General features: G+C 34.1%; 1 protein-coding gene across 3 annotated transcripts in view; it reads left to right on the top strand.

Annotated features, from left to right (window-relative positions):
* Window positions 1-25,659, top strand: part of LOC114339984 (uncharacterized) — a 1,283,677-nt gene that overhangs the window by 909,883 nt on the left and 348,135 nt on the right. The window contains exon 1 of one of the 3 annotated variants that reach the window (XM_050652562.1): window positions 2,062-2,283. The exons of the other annotated variants lie outside the window; for them this stretch is intronic. The gene's annotated coding sequence lies outside the window, so the exon portion shown is untranslated. Of the gene's footprint in view, window positions 1-2,061; window positions 2,284-25,659 lie in introns of those variants that run through there. 3 annotated transcript variants of the gene reach the window in all.

Raw genomic sequence — 25,659 nt, forward strand, 5'->3', positions numbered from 1 at the left:
TGAACATAGGTCTCGCCCAATCCCGAGCAACAATGTCGGTCTATTTTTGTCGGGCAACGTTGATATTTTTGTCTAGTAGTGTGGCCTGCGAAGAGTATACGTAACAGTGCCTTTTTCATTGTTCTTTCTGTTGTTGCAGTGGGACCACTCTACGGAAATAAAACAACACATAGCAAAAACAAGATCGTAAAAAGCGTTCTTAAAGATGAAGTCTCTTTTCAGAAGTCACCATTTACCACTTATGTAGTACCGAAATCTCTATCATCAGAGTGCTGTGTATTTTCTACGCTATTTTACAGATTAAATGCGTAGACACTTTCTGAACCTTCTTTAAGAAAGCTCGAGGCTGTTGAGATGTGGTGTTACAGACGCATCTTAAAATTTCCATAGGTGGATCGTGTGACTAATGTTGAGATCCTTCGTGGAATAAGCAAGGAATGTGAGTTTATTAAAAGAATCAAGAATGCAAATTAGAATATCTAGGCCATGTTATGAGAAATGAACTGAGATGTAGCTTATTGTAACTCATTCTTCAGGCCAAGGTATTTTAAAAAAGAAAACCAGAAAGAAGAAGAATATCTTGGCTTCAAAGCCCAAGAAAATGTTTTAATACGTCTACAACATCCGAAAAGGATAGACAGAGAAAAGAGTATGGCTCTCATCTCTATACTTTCAAATGCCTTTTCATAGTCTACGAAGGCAAGAAATACGGGTAGTTGGTATTCATTTGCCTTTTCAATCAATGTTCGCAGATGGTCTGATGTACTACATTATATATTCTTTGCGGAAGCCAGCCTATTCTACCGTTGGTAATTATTCATTTCGTAAGTCAACCGATTGTTAATAATTCTCATAAACAATTTGTACCCTTGACTGAGCAACGGTATAGGTTAGGTAACGGTAAGGTCTATAGGTCTAGATAATATTTGTCCTCTTTTTTTGTGTAGGAGTATTACTAGTAATAAAATAACAATCCCAATACTAACAGAGCTATTTAATAGATGTTTCCGTAATAAGAAAATCCCAAAAGACCGAAACGAAAACCTAGTAGTCTAGTAGTAATTTACTACTAGACTACTAGGTTTTCGTTTCGGTCTTTAGTAATTTACTACTAGACTACTAGGTTTTCGTTTCGGTCTTTAGGGATTGTCCTATTATGGAGACATCTATTAAATAGTAATTTATTACTAGACTACTAGGTTTTCGTTTCGGTCTTTAGGGATTTTCTTATTATGGAGACATCTATTAAATAGCTCTGTTAGTATTGGGATTGTTATTTTCTTGGCTGTTTTCAAAAACTCGGTAATTATACCGTCGTCGTGTCCTGGACCTTTATTATTTTTTAGCTGTTTCTATTTCGAATCCCTCTATATTTGGTATTTCCTCTTATCCAACGTTTTTATCTTTGTTTTACGTTGTCTTTTGTTTATTCATTAGGTTGGCTTTGCAAGCTGTACAAGTTTTTGTAGAGGTCTTCAACCATCCTTGTTATTTGTTAAATTTTTTCATTTTGCCTTTCTCTTCTTTTTTATCGGTGTCTTTCATTTTGATAATTTTCTGATTCCCAGTGTTGATCTAAGACATTCAAGCATATATGCTGTTTTCTATAACTTGCTCTATTAAGTTCTCGTAAAAAAAGTACGATAGTAGACGTTATTGGCACCCAACAACTCAAATGGCATGACCATGTGCAAGGAATGTCTGAAGAACGTCGTCTTAAACATTACCCAACCTTAATTGGACAGAAGGTTTCATTTGGGAAATGAGAGAAAGAGACCTAGAAGAAGACTTATGGAAAAACCAAGAGGCGTGGCGGTGGCGACTGACGTTTAAACCGATCTATAAACAAAATCAAGGATTATTTTGTGCAAAATTTCGAAATCTTAATATAACCTACTTATCAACATGGATTTCTAAATAATTCAACAATAAAAACGGTAATATTCTACTTCCATAAAAAAAATAGATTCCATTCTAATCAAAATGTGTAGTAGATAAAAAAATGATTAATCTTATTTACAATAGTATGAGATTTTCTATGCATACAATTCTAATCAGTACAGAGTAAGCAGTTGTAATCAGTAAAACGATTTCTTAGTGATTCACGCATTCGATATATCTGTCTACTTTAAAATTTTTAGTATTAGTATAACCGTCCATGTGTCACAGTGCAAAATTCGAATCATTAATTTGGTGTTTGTAGTGTTGTAGTGAAGTGATGTTTTTTAAAATATTTGTGTGGTATGTTGTGTAGTTCGTTTTGTTTATATCCATGACCTTCAGGTAAGAATGAAATATTTATATGTATACATATTGTGAATCATTGAGTATTTATCTACACGCTTGCCATTTTTAGAATTCAGTGTAAATTTAACATATTTATCTTTTATTGATAAATATAGGTTATCATTCAACGGTAATATAACAAAACAGTGTTCTCATAAAAAAATTCAAATATAGATAGAATCTTGATGTGATAACATTAAAAACATTTTAGGTGATAAATAGTCATTGAATTTATTACTTAATCTGTATTAGACCGGGGCATTTAGCACAAAATAAATCGATTTTTAAATGCAGCACCTAGAGACAGTTAGTAGAGACTAGCAAGTTTTTGCATTGTGTTCAGGATCATGTCAAGAAAAAAGTCTACCATAGAAAAATGGGTGGAAATGCATAGTTGCATTTGGAAGTGCATAAAATTCACCCAAAAGTGCATAAAGGTGTCAAAATAAGTGTATTAAGTGCCAGATTTTGTTACTTGAGGGTTTTTGGGGTCGCTGAAAACGAATACGCCATCAGAACCAACCATCGAAGCACCTGGTGCCCATGGTCATTGCTAAGGCACGTGATCTGGAGGTTCAAGGGTTTTCGGAATTAAATTAAAGCAAACAGATTTCTCGTGGAGTTTTTGGGGTTGCTGAACACGAATGCGCCATCATAACCAACACCCGGAGCACCTGGTGCACACGGTCATTGCTAAGGAACGTCATCCTGTGGATGTTCGAAGATTTTCGGCACTTAATGCATGTACTTATATTACTAGGCGATTTTTGGGGTCGGTAAATATGAATACACGATCAGAACTTCCCAAGTAACACAATAAAAACATTTTAGTTTTATTTAAGGTTTATAAAGGTTTTATTGTGGTAAATAAGAAGATAATGGTTTTAAAGTTACCTTGTAGGTATACTGCCAGAACTTTAAAACTGTTAAGCATTTGTCACTAGTTTTAAAGTATCTAATAAGAGTATCAAATAAGACTAATTAATCTTAATAGATAATTTGTCTTATTATAGTTTTAAAATGGTTTATTCTCAGTTCACTTCAAAACTAACCAGTTTTATAAAGAACTTTCGGACTGTTTGGTTTTATTAGATTCTTGTTTGTTACCTTTTAGTTTTAAATCAGTTGTAAAGATTCTCCTAATATGACTAATAAAACCTATTATTAAAACTACTTGATCTCAAGACTATTATGTCAGTAAAACATATGCCTTAAAACTATTTTTTTTAGTTGTCTTTAAAGTTGCTTTCTTAAAACCAAACGCTCTTAACTGAATCAATTTGGTTATCGTATAGACTAAACTATGCTTCTTATTAGAAACAATAAAACTAAACCCATCCCTTCTTCTTTCATGTCCAAAATGGTCGGCCATTTGTTTTTGAGCGAAACAGTGGTGTAGTGTGTTATAAAAAGTGGAATTACAGTTAGTATGGAAGAAATATATCGCATGTACTTAAAATATAAACGAACTGGTCATTTTAAAAGAAAAATACAACCCACACAGCACTACGACGCGACGCCTCGATTTTAGGTTAGATTCACATTAAAACCGAGTGGCATTATTGACAGCAACATTAAAACTAAACGGTTTTAATTCCAAGCAACCTTGCTTCTATATAGGATTTATATGCTCTTGGCAAGGTATAAAATAAAGCCATTTGATCTTAACAATTCTCTGTCAATAGACCAAATAGTTTTATTTGGATTTCGGCCATATTGCTTTCTGGAGATGCTGAAAGCCATGATAGATTACAATATAAGGCTTACATAAAAATTATAAATAAGCGACTTAAGACATAAATTCAATTTATTTTAACATTTTTAAACATTAAAATTGTACATAAAATTAATTTTCTTTCAAATTAATATTTTTCGGATTCAAATTTTTTTATTATTTTTATTCTTTAATCGCCAAACGTCAGAAATTTTAGGGCGCGTGAGTTATTTAGACCCCTTTTTGGTAACATTATCAATAAAGTTGGGTGCGCAAGTGTTTTTCTACCTTGACAGTCCGAAATAACCAAGTACTTTATATTACACTGGGGTGCAAAATTAACCGGACACCTTAAAAATGGGACATTTTTGATGTCTCGAATTTCATAAACCTGTTGTCCGATTTAAGTGAACTTTTAATATATTATAGCCTTATTCTTTAACAATATCGCTGTAATAGTATTATTGCTAAACAGTTAAATTTTTATTGTATACCGGGTGTACCAATCAAACTGTGTTTTTTTCTCAAAGTTCTCATCACCCTGTGAAAGATTCTAGCATTTATAAAATACTGAAATTAAAATCCAACAATAGCCCCATGTTTGCTCAACATTTTGGTTTTTGATTCATTCGCTTACATTAGACCATAAAAAAGTTAGGTACCTTAACAACTAGCCAAGATTTTTATCAATACAGGGTGTTTTTAAATAAGTATGGCAAACTTTAAGGGGTAATTCTGCATGAAAAAATAATGACAGTTTGCTTTATAAACGGTATGTCCGCAAATGCTTCGTTTCCGAGATAGGGGGTGTTGAAATTTATCTTACAAACTGACGATTTATTTATTGCTTTAAATCCGGTTGAGATATGCAAATGAAATTTGGTGGGTATTAAGACGTAGTTATTGCACATTTCTTAACATACAATTAAGAATCTAATATTCACCATAGGCGCGCATACGGGTAAAATAACGGCTCATATTACCCGCATGCGCGCCAATGGTGAATATTAAATTCTTACTTGTATGTCAAAAAATTCTTACTTGTATGTCAAAAAAAAACTACGTCTTAAAACCCACCAAATTTTATGTGCATATCTCAACCTGATTTAAAGAAATAAATAAATCGTCAATTTGTAAGAAAAATTTCAATACCCTCTATCTCAGAAACGAAGCATTTGCGGACATAGGTTTATAAAGCAAACTGTCATTATTTTTTCATGTAGAATTACCCCTTGAAGTTGGCCATACTTATTTAAAAACACCCTGTATTAATGAAAAACATGACCAATGGTTAAAGTACCTAACTTTTTTACGGTCCAACATAAGCGAATGAATCAAACAACCGAATGTTAAAAAAACATGAGGCTATGGTTGGGCTTTAATTTGAGTATTTTATACAGGCTAGAACATTCCACAGGGCGAAGTTTGAGAAAAAAACACAGTTTCATTGGTACACCCGGTATACAATGAAAATTTACATGTTTAGCAACAATATATGACGGACGACAGGTTTAGGAAATTTGAGACATCAAAAATGACCCATTTTGAAGGTGTCCGGTTAATTTTGCACCCCAGTGTATTTTATGATTACAAATGCTTATTACCTATCATAAACACATGTAAAAATTTGTTGGCCTATATGGAGTATACGGGTTTAAAGAATCATTTAATATTGTAAATTGTCTTTAAAAGTCCCCATTTAAGAAACCTTTTTAAGTTTGCTATAAAACTGTCTGCACTTAAAGTGTCGTTTAACATGGTTTTAAAAGCACCTTCACAGCAGCTTTAAAACCAGTTGCTTAAGGAAACAAAGTTTTAAGAAGGTTTTTTTTTGTTTTATTGACCTCTTTCAGAGTGGGCCCTTTTATGCTGAAAGCGGTTTTATTGCAACCTTAAGGTTTACATAAAAACCAAATGGTTTTGATTTTAGTTTTATTCTACAGTTTTAAAGCATCCTTAAAAGGCTTAATAAACCCGTTCGGTGCTACTTGGGTTACCACCAGACCACCTGGTGGCCAAGGTCACTGCTAAGGCATATTATCTTATGGAGTTTGTAGGGTTTTTGGGCACCAGTTGTACCGGAAGGTCGGTTTTGATGGCGTATTCTTGTTCAGCAACCCCATAACTCCCAAGTAATCTGTTTGCGTCAATTTAATGCCGAAACCGCTCAAAACTCCAGCTGACGTTCCTTAGCAGTGAACTTAGCACCGAGTGCTCTGGTTGTCGGTTCTGATGGCGAATTCGTTTTCAGTGACCCCAAAAACACCCGCGTACCAGAATCTGGCCCTACACTTATTTCGACATGTTTATGCACTTCTTGATGCATTTTGTGCACTTTAAAATGCAACTATGCATTTTCACCTAGGTATTTTTGAAGTTATACTTCTTTACGCGCGATATGAGGGTGAATTTTTATATGTTAAAACCTACGATCCCGGCGCATGCGCATTATAACTTTGTTCTGATTGGATGTTCAAATGACATGTCAAAAATTATCCAATATGGCAGCTGTAACGCAGCTGTGGTTTGGACGGTTGACGGTTTGGTTATGTATGGTTGTTGCATTTTAAAATTTGTGGGAAGAGTAACAACAAAGGTTAGTTAATAGTTATACTGTCTTTTTAAATAGTTTTCATATTATATTTTTGAAGTTATACTTCAAAATGTTTTAATTTATGTATGTATCAGTCCAGAAAAGGTGTGGAGAGAATATATTAGTGTTTTTAAATATATTTTTCTACAAACGTGTTAAAAATGCAATTTTTAGGACTCCATAGGAGCGTTAAAAATGCTACTTTAAGGCACTAGTGCTTTAAAATTTTTAAGGCACTGCAGTTAAAAGTGAATTGTCAAATTGTGAAACGTCAAAATATTTATATTTCATTTGAAGAAAGACTTCTGTGTAAAAGGTATATTTATTTACCTTTTACACAGAAGTCTTTCTTCAATTTTTGTAATTAATGGTATACAGCCAGTTACGGGAAATTTTTCCTTATGAATTTTTATATTTCATTTATTAACATTAATATTAATAATACAACTTGCGAAATTTGAAAAAGGTGGTTTAAAAGGGTTTTTATTATAATTTTGTGTCTTTGGATTTGTCTTCCTTGGGCTTAAAATAATAAAACATCTATTTTTATATTTCACTTGTCACCGTGATGTATAATTATGTATATCTGAAAGGTAAGTAGCATGCGGCTTGATGGCCTTGTTGGTAGAGCATTGGACCAGAGATCAAAAAATCGCGAGATTGCGGGTTCAAATCCCGGACGATTCATATTTTTTCTTTCTTTTTTTTTAATATTTGGCATTGTTAGGTTTTGGTTCATTTTTGGTAATTATTGTTGATTTTTTGTATTGTAACTGTTAAGTAGGTATATTTATTTCGTTGAAATTATATTATAATAGAAGTATAACTTCTTACGTGCGTACAAAGTACACACACATTCTTTTTCTATTGTAGACTGTTTTCTTGACATCATCCTGAACATAATGCAAAACTTGCTAGTTGCTAGGTGCTGTATTCAAAAATCGATTTATTTTGTGCTAAATGACCTGGTCTAATTTATGCGTTTTATTGACTTTGTAAAGTTTTTCATTATTGTGTGCAAACCCTTCTGAGAAAAGATTATGGTGCTGTTTAGCGGCAAAGGTATACAGTGTCAGCAAAAAAATCATTACAAAGTGAATAAAACGCATAAATCAGAAGAATTATTATTTTAATTTTACAAATTAATATTTTCCCATATAGGCCTGGATCTCGCGTAGGTACCAAAAAAAGTTTATTAATCGCAAGCTGAAAATTTGTTAATAGCTTAACAGTGTCTGGTCGGACAAACTTTGATGTATGGTAACACTGAAAGAGGGGAAGTTTTAATTGTGGAACGTGATTTTAATTGTGGAATTTGTCATCCTGACAAGTTTGTGATTGTGAAAACTAGCAGGTTGTTTTTAAGTTTATTCAATAGCAAACTTTATATAGTTAATATAATATACATATTACCTATATAAAGTTTGCTATTGAATAAACAGAATAAAATGTTACAGGTTTCGGACGTCAGTCTACGAAAACGGCTCATGTATTTTGTTGGACAGAACTTCCAATTGATTTGTTACCCTTTCATTAAACTCTCATGCAAAAATCAGACTGCTATTTATCACCAACATAATTCCTGCCATTTGAAATATTCTACGTGTCGGACTTATTAAAATGCCCAACATATTTGTCGCCCAACCTTCTAAATTATACTTTTTTATTAAACTACACAAACCTGACCACCCAATAAGGCCTGTAGTTTCTTTTTATACAGCTCCGTCATAAACTTTCAAAAAAACTGTCAGATAATATTACAGAATACACTAAATTTTCACCTAAATTCACCGTAAAAAATACACTAGAACTAGTTAATAAAATACAACATTTTCAATTGCCCAACAACTCCAGACTAATTTTATTTGACGTAAAAAATCTTTTTCCTAGTGTTCCTCCTACAGAAACTTTTGTTCTAGTTAAAAATATTTTAGACCATAATAGTACAAATTCGATCATTGCATCTGAAACTTTACACCTTCTTGAAATTTGCATAAATAAAGACTATTTTGAATTCAATAATCAAATATACACATACACAAACAACAGTGCAGGACTTATTATGGATAATTCTCTAAGCCCATTGCTATCAGATATATTTATGAACCAGCTTGAAACAACAATTTCTAAACATACAGTATTTAAACAGTTCTTATATTGGTGGAGATACGTGGATGATATACTAGTATGCTTTACAGGAACTAACAGGCAACTTGACCAATTTCTATCATAGATTAATTCACTTCATAGTAATATTGAGTTTACAATAGAAACAGAGCAGAATAAGTCCATAAACTTTCTAGATGTAACAATTACCAGACTACACAACAAACATGAGGTCTCAGTATATCATAAACCTACCCATACTGACACTACACTATACTATACACAATTCATCATTCCATTCTACACAACACAAATTAGCAGCCTACCATAGCATGATACATAGACTGACAGAAATTTCCATGTAAAAAAATAACTTCGAAGTAGAACTGAACATCATTAAACGAATAGCAGTAAACAATGGCTATAACTGTAATGTATTGGCCATGTAATTATAAACCCCACTGGCGACGCTCATGTATTGCTAATTATCGCATTATATTTTAGTCAATTACAGGTAAAATAATTAACCAGTTGTATTTGATATGTAGTCCAATAAAGATTTGTTTTGGGTTCATCCAAGTGTTTTTGTGCAGAACATTTCATGGCGACGAAGATAAAAACGTTTTTAAAGTGTGTATAAGTGAATACAAAATGTCGAAAAACGGGAAATTAGATTTATCGTTAAATTTGGAATTTAATCCCAGAATTTGTGAATGGAATGTGTTTATAAAAAGACTAGAACAATATTTCATCGCTAGAGAAATTACAGATGTTAATATTATAAGAGCTATTTTGTTATATAGCCTTTCAGAAGAAGCTTATATCTTGGTATCCGACTTGTCCGTGCCTAAAAAACCTGAATAATGTGAATTTAATGTCATTGTAAAAAGCCTAGATAGCTACTATAACAAAACTTGTTTAGTGTGGGTAGAAAGGGCAAAGTTTTATGGTGCTTCGAAAACAAAAAGTGAAAGGGTACAAAATTGGAGTGTACGTTTAAAAAAACTAGCCGGTACTTGTGAATTTGGAAATAATTTGGAAACGAAATTAACAGATATGTTTATTTCAAAATATAATGAGGGAAAAGTAAAGAATACGCTATTTGCACTGAAGTCAGATATCACATTTAATAAAGCTATGGAAACAGCACAAATTGAAGAAGCAGCAATAACTGGCATTAACGAAGTAGATAGCAGAAGTGTGGTGAAAGTGGAACCAGTAGAAGAAAGAGAGGTGTGTCAAATAACGAGTGGAAGTTGCAGTAAGGAAATATTGCAAGTATCACATGGCAGAGCACATCAACAAGAACGGCGATTAAGGAGACTAGACCTTCAACTTCAGGGATGCAGAGACATAGTTCGGATTTTAATCGTGATGAGTTCAGTGGTAGTGTTCAAAAGTGTTTCAGGTGTGCTAAAAGACATCCGCCTTCAGTATGTCCCTATAAGGATTATATCTGCAATTTATGTAACGTTCGAGGACACTTAAAACGGGTATGTAGAAATAGATTTTTAAATTTATTGGAAAAAGGAACTGAATCATCTGTATTATGTATATCAGCAAATAATGATCCGCCAATTTATATTGATATCAGTATTAGAGGTAAAATGTTTAAATTTGAATTAGATTCGGGCGCCGCGGTCTCTGTCCTACCTTTTAGTATATATAACAAATATTTTAATACACAACCGTTATCTCAAGTTAATGTATCGTTAGTTAATTTTTCGGGAGACAAGGTTCATCCTAAGGGCAAAATTAACTTACCAGTAACTTTTTCAAAACAAACAAATAATTTGGATTTTTATGTTATGCATCGAGAAACTCCAGCCTTGCTAGGTAGAAATTTTATTAGGTGTTATAATATGGGTTTCAGGGAACTAAATTTTATTGAAGCAGATAAACATAATGAAATAATGGGGTGGTTAATGAAAGATTTTCCCACTGTAGTTTCTGACAAATTGGGCACATTTAATAAATTTCAGTTAAAATTTAATATTAAACCAGATGCCAGACCTAAATTTTTTAAACCCAGAGTGGTTCCTTTTTCTTTAAGAAACAAGGTAGAGATGGAATTAGATAAAATGGTTCAGGAGGGCATTATATCTCCAGTTGAATTTTCGGAATGGGGAACACCCATAGTACCGATTTTAAAAAATAATGGAGGTGTTAGGATTTGTGGTGATTTCAAAATAACTATCAATCCTTTTATCGAAGCGGATAAATATCCGTTACCACGGATCGATGATTTATTTGCTAAATTACAGGGTGGTCAAGAGTTTTCTAAAATTGACCTGAGTCAAGCTTATCAGCAAGTTGTGATTCATCCAGATTTTCGGAAATATACGGTTATTAGTACTCATAAGGGATTATTTGCATTTAATCGTCTACCGTACGGAGTTGTATCAGGTCCATCCCAGTTCCAACGTATTATGGAACAAATATTTCTCAATATGCCAAGTATATCTATTTTTTTAGATGATATTCTAATTACAGGAAGGAATAGGGAAGAACACACTAAGAATTTGTGTAAAGTTTTAGCGATTTTACAAGAATGTGGTCTTACAGTAAAAAAGAAAAATGTACTTTTTTCGCGGAATCAGTATCTTATCTTGGATTTATAATTGATAAAAGGGGCTTGCATAAAAGTCAAGATAAAATTCGGGCTATTGAGGATATCCCAGAACCTACGAATGTGACACAACTAAAATCGTTTTTGGGAAGTATAAATTATTATAATCGATTCATTCCAAATCTCCCAAACATTGTTCATTGTTTATATAAGCTTTTAAAACAAAATGTAGTTTGGCACTGGGATGAAGAATGTCAATTAGCTTTTGACACTATTAAACAAATGTTAGCTTCAGATCTAGTATTAGTTCATTACGACCCAACCTTAGAATTAAATTTAACGGTTGATAGTTCAGGTTATGGATCGGAGCTGTTCTCTCGCATAGTTTGAAAGATGGTAGCGAGAAACCAATCTATTTTGCTAGTAGAACGCTCAGCGATACCGAAAAGGCTTATTCGACTCTAGATAAAGAAGCAACTGCTATAGTGTGGGGAATCAAACGTTTCTACCAATTTTTATATGGGAAGGAGTTCAATTTAATCACAGATAACAAGGCGTTAGTATCCATTTTTGGCCTTAAAAATGGGATACCGGTTACAGCGGCAAATAGATTGCAGCGATATGCAGTATTTTTAAGTGGTTTCAATTTTAATATAAAGCATGTATCGACACAAAAAAATGTAGCAGACTTTTTAAGTAGATTGCCTTCAAATAAGCCGATAAGGCTAGATTCCTCTAAGTTTAATATAGAGGAAACTGTTAATTTAAATTATTTAGCAGACAGCGAAGAAACAAAATTAGATCCGATTTTGTCTCGTGTAACTGAATATGTTATGGCCAAATGGCCCACAAATGTTGAATTAGAGATTAAACCCGATTTCCTTAAACGAAATGAAATATCTATTGAAGATGGCGTCTTATTGTGGGGACAAAGAGTAATTGTTCCTAGTAAACTACGAAATAAATTACTGAATGAATTGCATTCAGCTCACTTTGGTATAGTTAAGATGAAATTATTAGCTAGGTCTTATATTTGGTGGCCATCATTAAATACAGAAATTGAAGTTCTCAGCAAGAACTGCATTCCATGTCAGCACATGCAGGCAGATCCTCCTAAGGTTCCCTTACAAGGCTGGAGCATTCCTCAAAATGTTTGGTCACGCGTGCATATAGATTTTGCCGAAACGCGAAAAACTCATTTTCTTATCATTTTGGATGCTTTTTCTAAATGGGTAGAAGTTTGTCCAATGTCTTCAGTCACCTCAATGGCTACGATTGCTAAACTTAGGGAGTGTTTTGCTCGTTATGGTTTACCGGAAGTACTTGTCAGCGATAACGGCCCGCAGCTAACATCGCAAGAATTTAAATATTTTACTTTAATTAATGGTATTAAACATATAACAATACCTCCTTTTTCAGCACATTGCAACGGTGCCGCTGAAAATAGCGTTAAAACAGTCAAGCATTTTTTGTTAAAAGATATTGATCAAAGGAATATTAATTTATCATTGTCTAAATTTTTATTGACATATAGGAACACAGTGCACCTGTCGACAGGTACTTCTCCCGCTAAGATATTTTTTGGAAGGGCTTTGCGAACGCGTCTAGATTTAATTAAACCTGATGATTTACAAAACCAACAATCAAACCCAGTTGATTTAACACAAATTAGACGTAACTTGATGCAAGCGCAAGAAAATAATAAGAAATATTATAGGGGGAGGAGACAGGTAGAGTTTGTAGTGGGGGATATCGTTTTAGTTAAAGATTATAGAAACACCAAGGTGTCGTGGTGCAAAGCAAAGATTTTACGAATTTTAGGTAGAAGAGCATATTTGGTAAATCCGTTAGGGAGTAAACTTACGTGGAAAAGACATTGTAATCAAATTAAAATAGTTTTTAATAGTAATTTAGAAGGTATTACCTTTGCGGAGACGATGCACGATAGTTCAGAGGAAAATAATATTCAAAATAACGAGGAAAATGTTATCCAAGCCGCTACAAGCTCAACAGGAAATCTAGGTGGGGAGCCTCAGCTAGACTCTCAAAATGATAGTGATCAGATGTAATCAGATGATAGAGTCAGGCATCCCACATAGACGTCCAATAAGATCTAGAAAAGAACCAAAACGTTTTGGATTCGAAATATAGTATTTAGGAGTTTAGTTTTGTTGTGTTCCTAAATTTAGTTATAAGTAGGATTTTAGGGTGGGGTGATGTAATGTATTGGCCATGTAATTATAAACCCCACTGGCGACGCTCATGTATAGGGCTTTTCATTCACAGTCATTTGTTTCGAGCTTCTGTCATGTGTCACATAATATTAATATATCTACGTCATACGTTATTGGCATATACCCATGATACACACCAAAGACGTATGACGTAGATATATTAATATTATGTGACACATGACAGAAGCTCGAAACAAATGACAATCGATGAAAAGCCCTATTGCTAATTATCGCAGTATATTTTAGTCAGTTACAGGTAAAAGAATTAACCAGTTGTATTTGATATGTAGTCCAATAAAGATTTGTTTTGGGTTCATCCAAGTGTTTTTGTGCAGAACATTTCAATAACGAACAAACAATTAATAAAATTTTAAACCAAAAACTCCATAAGAAAGCCCTGAAATTAGTCTATCCACCACCACAGAAAGAACCCAGTACCTTCTGCTCTATCACATATACTGGCAAGATAACAACAAATATAGCCAGATACATAAAAAAGAAAGGAATAACACCAGCTTTCAGAACTAACAGCAACTTAAGCAAACATATTAAGAACAATAAGAGCCGAAAGAGAAAACAACTACAGAGTGGTGTATACAAACTAACTTGTGGTGACTGTCCGAAAACTTACATCGGTCGAACTGGCAGAACCTTTGAAAAACGGATAGCAGAACACAAAAGGGCTTTCAACAATAGAAAAACAGACACTTCTACATACGCACTTCACCTTCTAGATCATAATCATTCTTTTAATGAAGAGTTTCAAATTCTACATATTCAAAATAAAGGCCTTAAGCTGTCTTTATTAGAATCTATGGAAATAAATAAATTAAAAAATACAGATATATGTAATTCTGAATGACCAACTCGAGACAAACAGCTCCCCACTACTCAACCTCTTCAGTTAAAGACTTTGAAAGGCACTCTGCCGAAACAGCTGTAGTCACATTTATAATAAATTTTGTGGAAGTATAGCAAACAAGCGTTTTCAATGTTTTATTGTTAGATATTTTTCACCAACATAATTCTATTGCTATTTATCATCAACATAATTCCTGCCATTTGAAATATTCTACGTGTCGGACTTATTAAAATGCCCAACATATTTGTCGGACAAAATTTTTTTTAAAATATGAAAAAATGTTTGTCCGATAAAAATGTTCATATTATGAAAAAATGTTTGTCCGACAAATATGTTGGGCATTTTAATAAGTCCGACACGTAGAATATTTCAAATGGCAGGAATTATGTTGTGATAAATAACAGTCTGATTTTTGCATGAGAGTTTAATGAAAGGGTAACAAATCAATTGGAAGTTCTGTCTCAAAAATACATGGGACGTTTTCGTAGATTGACGTCCGAAATCTGTAACATGTTCCACAATTAAAACTTCTCCCGTTCAAGTGTTCCCGTACATCAAAGTTTGTCCGGCTAGACACATTTCAGCAATTAACAAATTTTCAGCTTGCTATTAATAAACTTTTTTTGTACGCGGGATCCTAGCCTAATATCAATTTACTATTTTAGTTGGGAATAAGCCACAAAATAGATAAGGACATATAGACCGCATACTGTAGTGGCACCGAAATATTTATATATTGTGAATCATTGAATATTTATCTACAAGCTTGCCATTTTCAGAATTCAGCGTAAATTTAAAGTAATACCGTTGGTAATACCACAAAACAGCGTTATCATGGAAAAAGTCTAGTATCAAATCTTGATAATATGATAATAGTGTGACAAATAAAAAAAATAATTGAATTTATTACTTTATCTGTATGGGTTTTTTTATTAACCGCCTCAACCGCTGAGAGTTATTAGCGGGAGGACAAATTACAAAATAATTACAATATAAATTTACAGAGTAAATTACAATTTTAGTTAGTAATGTTGTATGTTGTATTTTTTTTTTAATTAGCAAAAAATGCTTCGAGAACTAAGGCTATTGGTATGGTACCGTTGATTTCGCAATTAGATTATAGTGTAATGTGTAGTGTATGTTGTCTTGTTACTTAGTAAAGTCGACTTCGTTTTCTTTACAAAGGCATGCTAATTGTATTTGAACTTCTGCTGTCCCTCTGGTGAGTACCGATTGCATAATACCGGTTCGAACCCTTTGCATAATATTGCATTAATTCCAGTTGTCTGTTTTATACACACCCTGTATTTTAAAACGGTTAAAATTAAGACGTTCAATTGAGCCATGAATAGGTCAGAGACTTTTACACAAAATACGACTCGGCAATAATTGTAGATATTTTTTTAGATACATATTATGTGTTTCTGGGAAAAGTTCGGGATGTTTTCGGTTTTGCTGAGTGGACAGAACAAGGCAATGTATCGCGGTTATCTTGAAATTAGCCAGGACAGATCTATTAGAAATATATGTTTAATATAGAATGAAGTAAAAGGCAGACGTACTCTCTTCAGAGAGACGTACTCTCTTCTTCATTTAAAATGAACTCTCATATGCAACCCATTCAACATTTGTTTACACTCAACTCCCGATTAACCGTAATCGGAATAACCGTGATGCGGCTTAACCGGGACGCGTTTCAGAAAAAATACGTAAAATTAAATGCAGTTGGAGACGGTCCTGTGAAGCTCAGTAGGCGAGTCACTCATCTCCAGCCGGCAGCCGGGCCCTCTCAAGGTCATAGACCCCTCCTCTCATATCCCTCCCGATACGTTGACACACTCTCACCCGCGCACCCCGCCCACCCCACAATCAGTACAGCAGTGGAGTGTGACACAGAGTGTGCGTACGATGGTTACCGCTACTAAGCGTAAACGTGTTGTTTTGACGATCCAACAAAAGTTGGACATTGTTCAAAATATTTAACGTGGATCCACGGTTAAACAGATGTGTAACCAGTACAATGTTGGCGATAGCACAGTGCGTGATATTTTAAAAAATAAAGATAAACTCGTAACTTTTGCATGTTCCTCGGACACGAATTTTGGAATGGCCAATCGGAAAACCATGAAAAAATCAAAGTTTGACGAACTTGATCAGTGCATGTTGGAGTGGTTTTCGCAGCAACGCGCACAGGGAACTCCGGTGTCAGGACCGATTTACATGACAAAAGCAAAGTTTTTTTTGAAGATCTCGGCATGGAAGGGGACTTCGACGCATCATCTGGTTGGTTCACGCGATTCAAACAGAGACACGGAATCCGGGATGTTTCTACAAAAGGAGAAATTTTAAGTGGTGACATTGACGCTGCTAATCAGTTTAAAGCGGAATTTCAAAAATTTGTGGAGGACGAGGGACTATTGCACGAACAAATTTACAACGCAGATGAATCGGGGTTGTACTGGAAATGTCTACCCACCCGGACTCTAGCATTTAAAAAGGAGCGTAATACACCGGGATACAAAGCTTCGAAAGAGCGCATAACAATTATGACCTGTGCTAACGCAACTGGGAAACATAAATTGCCCTTACTTGTGATCGGAAAAGCAAAGAAACCTAGATCTTTTAAGGGCACTGAGGCCAAAAATTTACCGGTAGACTATTTTCATCAAAAGGCTGCTTGGATGAATTGCGAAATATTTAAATCTTGGTGTGACTCCAAATTTGTACCGGACAACGCACCTTCCCATCCTAGTGCAACAACTTTAAGATCACCTGATGGAAAAATCTTCGTGAAATATATGCCTCCCAATGTTACGGCAATGATACAACCAATGGACCAAGGCGTTATTTCTTCTCTGAAACGTAACTATCGCTCAGCTATCCTTCAGAAAAGAATAGAAGAAGGGAACGACCTCAAGAGCTTTTGGAAGGACTTCACAATCTTAGATGCCATCTACGAAGTACGATCTGTTTGGGAAAAAACCAAACCGCTTACTATCGTACGATCTTGGAAAAAAATCATGCCCGACATTTGTGAAGACGATAACGTTCTAGGATTTGATAAGACTAGATTTTGTTGTTAAAAATATCACTGAAGCTATAAAAGAAGTGCCAGGAGAGGAAGTGGACGGAGAAAATATACTGCAGTGGTTGGATTGTGATGCGGAAGATCAAGGGTATGAGCAGCTGACAGATGAGCAGATTGTAAACAAGATAACAGGTGGAGTTGGGGGACGAGAGTGGAAGTGATGAGGAGGGGGGGTCACGCGATCAACAACAAACAACTGTGTCGCACAGTGCTGCATTGGCGAGTGTGGAACAGCTGCTTGAGTACGTTGAGAGTCAAGAAGATGCTCCAATCGCAGACAAAATTGTATTACGAAACATGAGAAGTAGAATCAAAAAGATATGTTTCTCTGTTCAAAAACTGTTACGGATTATTTTCAAAGAAAGTAATTCACGCTAGTTTGTACCTTGTAAATATTTTTTTACATATTTGAAAGTATGTACTGTTATTGTTCATATTCTTGGTATTTACAGTAACGTGTTTTATTGTGTTACAATATGTATGTGTGTTATTCATGTGATTCTTGTCAAAAATACAACATTCAGGTATGTTTTAATGCAATATAAATACGCTAATTACACCATTTAATAGTGTTTTGCATTTTAATACCCTTTCCTGTTAAATTTATAGTATTTTGCGGATTAACCGCGATTTTACGTATCCGGGAAGCCTTAACCCTACTTTATCCCCGTTAATCGGGGGTTGAGTGTACTATAGATTTTATAATATTTTCTATAAATGGAAAAACAACTTAAAACAATCTGCTATGCAGACGATGCAATACTAATGTCTCAAAGTGAAGATTATTTACAACGTATCTCTGTCTTGTCGTTTCCCCATTACTGAGGATCGTGATTTCTTCCAATATTCCTAACAATTTTATTCTATTGGTCTCTATCTTCAGCTGTTCTAAGTGCTTTGGAGAATGACTTTCCAGCTGACTTCTTAATTTGGTTGGTGATCGTCCTCTTAATCTTCTCCCCGGAACGTTTCCAGAAACAATTAATATCTCTAAACTATCGTCACCTCTGTGAACCACATGACCGAAGAATTGCAGAATTCGTTACAGACATATTGTGGACAGACTTTTTTTTTTAATTTCGAGTTGGTTTACAATGAAAACGTTTGTCCTATGAGCTGTCCAATGGTATGCGCAGCATTCTTCTCCAGCACCACATCTCAAAGGCATCCGCTCTCAAAAGCGCCACATTTGGACTCAAAGAGTCCAAGTCTCCGCCCCGTATAGAAATATTGAGAATACAAGGCCATTCACCAGTCTAATCTTGATATTTTGAGAGATAGATCTGTCTTTATAAACTTTAGTTAGGCGACTCATCGCATTTTTTGCAATACCAATACGTTTCCCAACTTTTGCTTCACAGTTACCATCGTCAGTTGTACTAGACCCGAGGTGGACAAAGGTGTTTACTATTTGGTATTCCTGTAACATGTTAGTCAGTTGAATAGTGTCGAATCTGTCGACCACCATTATTTTTGTCTCTTTATTGATTTTCAGATATTATGTCAGTAAAACATATGCCTTAAAACTATTTTTTTAGTTTTCTTTAAAGTTACTGTCTTAAAAGCAATTAGTAGGCTGTATTAAAACCAAACCATCTTAACTGAATCAATTTGGCTATCGTAAAGACTACACTATGCTTCTTGTTAGAAACAATAAAACTAAACTTATCCCCTCTTCTTTCTTGTCCAAAATGGTCGGCCATTTGTTTTAGAGCGAAACAGTGGTGTTGTGTGTTGTAAAAAGTGAAAGTACAGTTAGTATGAAAGAAATAAATCGCAAGTACTAAAAATATAAATGAATTGGCCATTTTAAAAGAAAAATACAACACACATAGCACTGCGACGCCTCGATTTTAGGTTAGATTCACATTAAAACCAAGTGGCATTATTGACACCAGCATTAAAACTAAACTAAACTTTTAATTCCAAGGCAACCTTGCTTTTATGTAGGATATTTGCTCTTAGAAAGGTATAAAATAAAACCATTTGATCTTAACAATTCTTTGTCGATAGACCAAATGCAGATGCCGAAAGCCATGATAGATTACAATATAAGGCTTACATAAAAATTATAAATTATAAATTAAAGCGTCTTAAAGACATAAATTCGATTTATTTTAACATTAAAACATTAAAATTGTGGATAAATTTATTTTTCTTTTAAATTAATATTTTTCGAATTTAAATTTTTTTAATATTTTTATTTTTTAATCGCCAAAAGTCAGAAATTTTAGGGCACGTGAGTTATTTAGACCTATTTTTGTTAACATTATCAATAAAGTTGGGTGCGCAAGTGTTTTTCTACCTTGACAGTCCGAAATAACCAAGTACCTTTTATTATTTTATGGTTACAAATACGTATCTACCTATCATAACACATTATGTAAAAATTTGTTGGTCTATATAGAGTATATGGGTTTAAAAAAAGAATCATTTAATATGGTAAATCTTCTTTAAAAGTCTCCATTTAAGAAACCTTTTTAAGTTTGCTATAAAGCTGCCTCCACTTTAAGTATGTTTTAACATGGTTTTAAAAGCACCTTTACAGCAGCTTTAAAACCAGTTGCTTAAGAAAACAAAGCTTTCAGAGTGGGCCCTTTTATGCTGAAAGCGGTTTTATTGAAACTTTAAGATTTACTTAAAAACCAAATGGTTTTAATTTTAGTTTTATTCTACAGTTTTAAAGCTTCCTTAAAAGACTTAATAAACCCGTTCGGTGCTACTTGGGTAGTTTGTTCACATTGCCCTTGGTTAGGCTCCAGATTTGACATCCATATGTCATAATAGGAAGGATGCGCTGTTTGAACACTTTGCTCCTCAAATTGAAGATGTACAATAATCCAATTGACAGCAGTACGACCGGTGCTAACAAAAACAGCTACCAAAAAATTCTTTGAATTTCAGTGTGTGGCTGATTATTTCTTCTTCTTCTTGTAGTGCCTCTCCGTTTCGGATGTTGGCGACCATCATGGCCATTTGTACTTTGCACATTTCTGCTCTGAAAATATTTGTGGTTGTTGTCTTGAACGTACAATCTGACAAGTGAGACCTGGCGCGTGACCTTGTCGTATTGTGTATTTCTCATTGTGTATTTTCGCGCAAGGTCAGCCGCTAGGTTTGGGTTGTGGGATGTTTCAGCCGGGAAATCCTTCGCCTTCCTGGTCCTCTTCTTCTTCTTTGAGTACCGTGCCGAAATTTTAGGCGTGGGTAGTTTCCATGACAATTTTTCGATATCTTTCTCCATCTTGAGCGGCATGTAACAATTCATCTGCTGATAAGCCAGTTCATTGACGGAGGTTTCGTAGCCATGAATATTTCTTTCTACCAATTCCTCTTTTTCCGTTGATGTTTCCGTTGAGTATTAATTGCAGTATCCAGTATCTGCTACCTCTCATTATATGCCCCAGATATTCAAGTTTTCTCTTTTTTATCATCTTCATCAAAATCAAGTCACCTTCGCCTTGACCTACTCTTTTTAAGACTTCTCTGTTAGAAATGCGTTGAACTCATGATGTTCTGAGCATTCTACGATATGACCACATCTCGAAGGATTCTGATTTGTTCAACATATCAGTAGCGGCTAGTCAGGTTCGGCAGTACCGACCCACATATTTATGGACACAATATAGATTTTTTTAAATATATAAGTTAATCAGAGTTGATGATATTCGTTTCTGTGAAATAAAAAAAAATATCTGTGAGATAATACAGACTAAATTTTATTCATTGTTTTTAAAAGAATTCGAACGATCTGATACGCTAAGTGATCCCTGTGCGCTGTGCGTAAGAGACTTTTCAAATTAAGGATCCTAGCCAGCCATACACCCGACTGCGATTGTGCGAATTCATAGCCCGCTTCGGCTAGCCGTACCCAGTTGAGCATTTGCTTGTAATAAGACGCTATGGAATATTAGCCGATATGCAACCAATTATACATTCCCCGTATTTATTTGAATGACAAGTACGGCAGAAAAACAATCTGCCGAGCACAGCGGTGATCTGCAAACGGCAACAAAACACGTACTTGGACGTTGAGATTTAATTTGGACGTTGAGAGGTGACTCATATTTGTTTGCAGAAATTGCTTGAAAATAACTCATATAATAATATTTGAGTTATCCTCCCACTCAAAAAGGTCCGAAACATTGTTTAAATAATCAAAATATCAAAAAATAAAGGAAAAATTCGATTTTTTTCTTCATTTTTTGATTATAACTTTAAAAGTATTCATTTTCGAGAAAAGTTGTGCTGACATAAAAGTTGCGTAATTAAATTTTGTACAATAAACGATTAGCTAAAAATTTTAACAATTGTCACCCTTTTGCAAAATAGCATGAAAAAATCATAAAAAACAAGTATTCGCATTTTACGTTTTTCAGCCGTTTATGCTACACTTAAGACCTTCATAATTTTACCCAGAAAAACTATATCATATAATAAAAAAATGCTGTGAATTTCATTAAGGTCGGTTCAATAAATTTTGCAAGATAAATTTTGCAATCCAGCTTTCGCAAAAAAATTAATTTTTTCAAAATGTTGCAGAACTGAAAATAAAGCAGACAGCAAGTTGAATTTATTTTTACGTATAGAAGAATACCGTACCTTTCTTCTATATGTAAAAAAATTCAACTTGCCATCTGCTTTATTGTCAGTACTGCAACATTTTGAAAAAATTAATTTTTTTTGCAAAAGCTGGATTGCAAAATTTATTTTGCAAAATGTTTTGAATCGATCTTAATGAAATTTACAGTATTGTTTTATTATATCATAAAGGTTTTCTGGTTAAAATATGAAGGTCGTAAGTGTTAGCATAAATAGTTGAAAAACGTAAAATGCGAATACTTATTTTATATGTACCGCCATTCTTTATTAAATTACGAATACGTGTGCCAAATATCTCGAAAAAATATTCAAAATTACAGCCGCAATCTTGGAACGCGTTTTGGCTACCTGTTGATCGCTACTGTATCACCTTAACAGTTTTATATGCTGATCTAAATATTTTCGGAAGGTGGGATAAGTTACAAAATATGTTTAATTTTATATACTGCAATTCATTAGGTACAACAAACTGTTCCCGAATTTAATAAATTATTGTGCTCAAATGTGGGCAAATTCTGCCTCAAATGAACGGGATTTCTCTTGTCTCAAAAAAGTCAAAACGTATTGTCGAAACACCATGAAACAAGAGAGAATGTCAAACTTGTCTCAAATGTCAATAGAAAAAAATCTTTTAAAACCTCTCCAAAACAATAATAAATTTTACAATGACGTTATAACCAATAACCCATTTTGCTACTTCGAAACAACATAGACTAGAGTTAATTTATAAACAGGTTTACAAAAAAAAAACAAAAAAAATAAAAAAAAAATAAAAAGAAACAAAAACCAAAAATCTTCTATGAAATTGATGCCTTTTAATTAGATGGCATACCTATCTGAGGAGACAAAACCTTGCCGACCCTGTCCCTAAAGCCACGAGCCGCCACTGCAACATATTAACCTTCAGAATCCAGGTTTCACATCCATGTAGTAATACAGGATACATGTGACATTTTAGGAACTTGATCCTTAGTTTTAAGTTCAGCTGAGATTTGCTCAGAATAGATCTAGATCAAGTTTCATAAATGATCCTCTTGCAGTTTCTACGAGTTTTAATTTTTTCATCAGGATTTAGTGTCTCGTTTATCAAACATTATTACATTTACATTATTGACAAGTACATAGTTGCATAGTTCTTCGCTGATTCTTTAATCAATACAAAAACATTTAATATTTCCAAAGTATCTGCTATAAAATATAGTACTAATGGATAAGTAGATATTGAAAACATTTAGTGACCTAGCTAGAGGGATGACATACGGTTAGAGTTTTGAAAAGGAGCAGAAGAAGTGTCTTAAAAAGACTCATGCCACCAGTATAGTATTGAGAGATCAGTCTTAAACAAAGGCAAGCCAATACTACTACTATGGTAAGTGCGCCAAATATTGCCATGCTCCTAATATTGCCACTCCCCATAAATTTATTAATTTGTCCCCTGAGTCACAGATGGCCATGTAAGCTCAAATATCGAATTAAAACAACCACTCTAAAAACGTTATAGGTGAAACCAGTCAGTATTGGTGTTCACGTCAAAGCAGCGCGTATTTCGTGCGATTTGTTTATAAAAACGTGGGAAAACTGTAATGATTGTTATAATCTTGCTAATACCGATTATAGAAGAGTGAGAACGTTACCAGGTAGGTACATTCAAGTAAATTATTAATCCATATTGTGTTTAATTAATATAAAAAGAATAAAACATAAATCGCCATTTTTGTTCCGCAGTAGTAATGATCCTAATATTGCCACATGAGATAGTTCCTAATATTGGCCATGGCAATATTTGGAACCTAATATGAAAATTTACTTTTTATTAATAAAAACTTTCTTTTCAACAGAATGCCGAATAGAAAGAGAGCCATGTGGTGTGAGGCGAATCTCGTTGCAGCGTTAGAAGCAATAAGAGCTGGAAGCAGTATAAGCCAAGTTTTATTACGATATGAAATACCTCGAACAACACTTGGACTACACTATCGCAGCCAAATTTGGTTAAACGACTTGGAAGGAAAAGTGTTTTAAGTTTTGAACAAGAAAGAGATCTAGTTCGCAGAATTCATAATCTAGCATAGGTGGGCATGCCAATAACCAGTAACATAGTAAGAAGAAGTGTATTTTCGTATGCGATGATAATGAACATTCCCAATTTTTTTTCTGATACATCTAAATTAGCAGGAAGGAAATGGCTGAAATTATTCTTTGCAAGACATCTTAATGTGGCTAGAAGGAAGGCTCAGCAAATGAATCCAGCAAGAGCACAGAAAATGAATACGTTTATTGTAAAGGATTATTTTAAGAAATTGGAGGAAGTATTCATTAAATTGGAATTGTTTGATAAACCTGGAAACGTTTACAATATGGACGAGAAAGGTTGCCGTCTAACGATCCATAAACAGCAAACCGTATTGGCCAAGAAAGGTGCTAAACGTATCCACTTGACAGCGCCTGAACACGGTGAAAATGTTAGTATTGTGGGTTGTGGAAATGCCCTGGGGCAAGCCATCCCACCGTTCATTATTTTCAAAGGGAAGAGATTGAAGCCTGAATGGAATGATTATCTACCACCAGGATCAAGTGTAATGATGACACAGAAGGGGAGCATGACAAATGAGGCGTTTATTTCATGGCTAGGACATTTTTAGTAAAGTTTGGTTAAAAGCGATGACACCAGCTAACATCATCTCTGGGATCAAAGCAACTGAAATATTTCCTTTTAACCCAGACATCATACCTGAATCAGCATTTGCACCCAGTCTTATAACGCATATTGAAGAAAATGTGAGAACCACTAGACGTCGACGATAACAACGTAAATAAGCCATCAACTTCTACAGTTGATAAAAACGGTCCCTGCACAAGTGGAATAAGTAATAAAAAAATCAACAAAACGTCTTCGTTTATATAGCGAGTCGTCTCATTCTGAATCAGATTTCAGTGTTCATGATAGTATTGTACCCTCGAAGATCCGTGGAAAAAATTTACACCCAAAATAACAAAATTCAGTTTGGCAACACTGTGCGAATGTTGATAGTAAATATCCTTTTTAAGATAATCACAACTATAATTTAGTCCAAACAAATTAATATATTTTTTTTGCCAACAAAAATGAGATTTTTCAACCAAATAATGTTTCAAATATGATGTGCAAAATAATTTTTAATTGGGTTCTGCTAATGGGCTTGCTTTTTTTGTCATTAAAGTAAAAAAAAACTAAATTTTACTCATTAAATCAATGTTGTCCGGTTATCGTCTTAATTATTTTAACTGTACTAATAGCCGTTGAGTAATTCTGAATGATGAATAGGTCGTTAAAACAATTTATCTGTAGCGGCTTCTGGAATATCTTAAAAATATCGAATTTCACTGATAAAATGCGCATATTCCACCGATCTTCGCTTCGACAATACATCTGATGATATAAACAGCGAAGATGAAAATATGGTACCATTCACTCCCGAACAAGTTCCAAAACCAGACACTTGTTTTAAAGGTAAAGGGCTTACTAATTTCGCCCCTAATCAAGATCAGTGGCGGCCCGTGAGGTAGTGCCATAGAACCTTGCTAACTATGCAGAAACATATTTTTTATCTTAAAAACATTTTAATGCC

This window comes from Diabrotica virgifera, chromosome 6 (genome assembly GCF_917563875.1).
Source record: "Diabrotica virgifera virgifera chromosome 6, PGI_DIABVI_V3a".
Classification (NCBI taxonomy): domain Eukaryota; kingdom Metazoa; phylum Arthropoda; class Insecta; order Coleoptera; family Chrysomelidae; genus Diabrotica; species Diabrotica virgifera.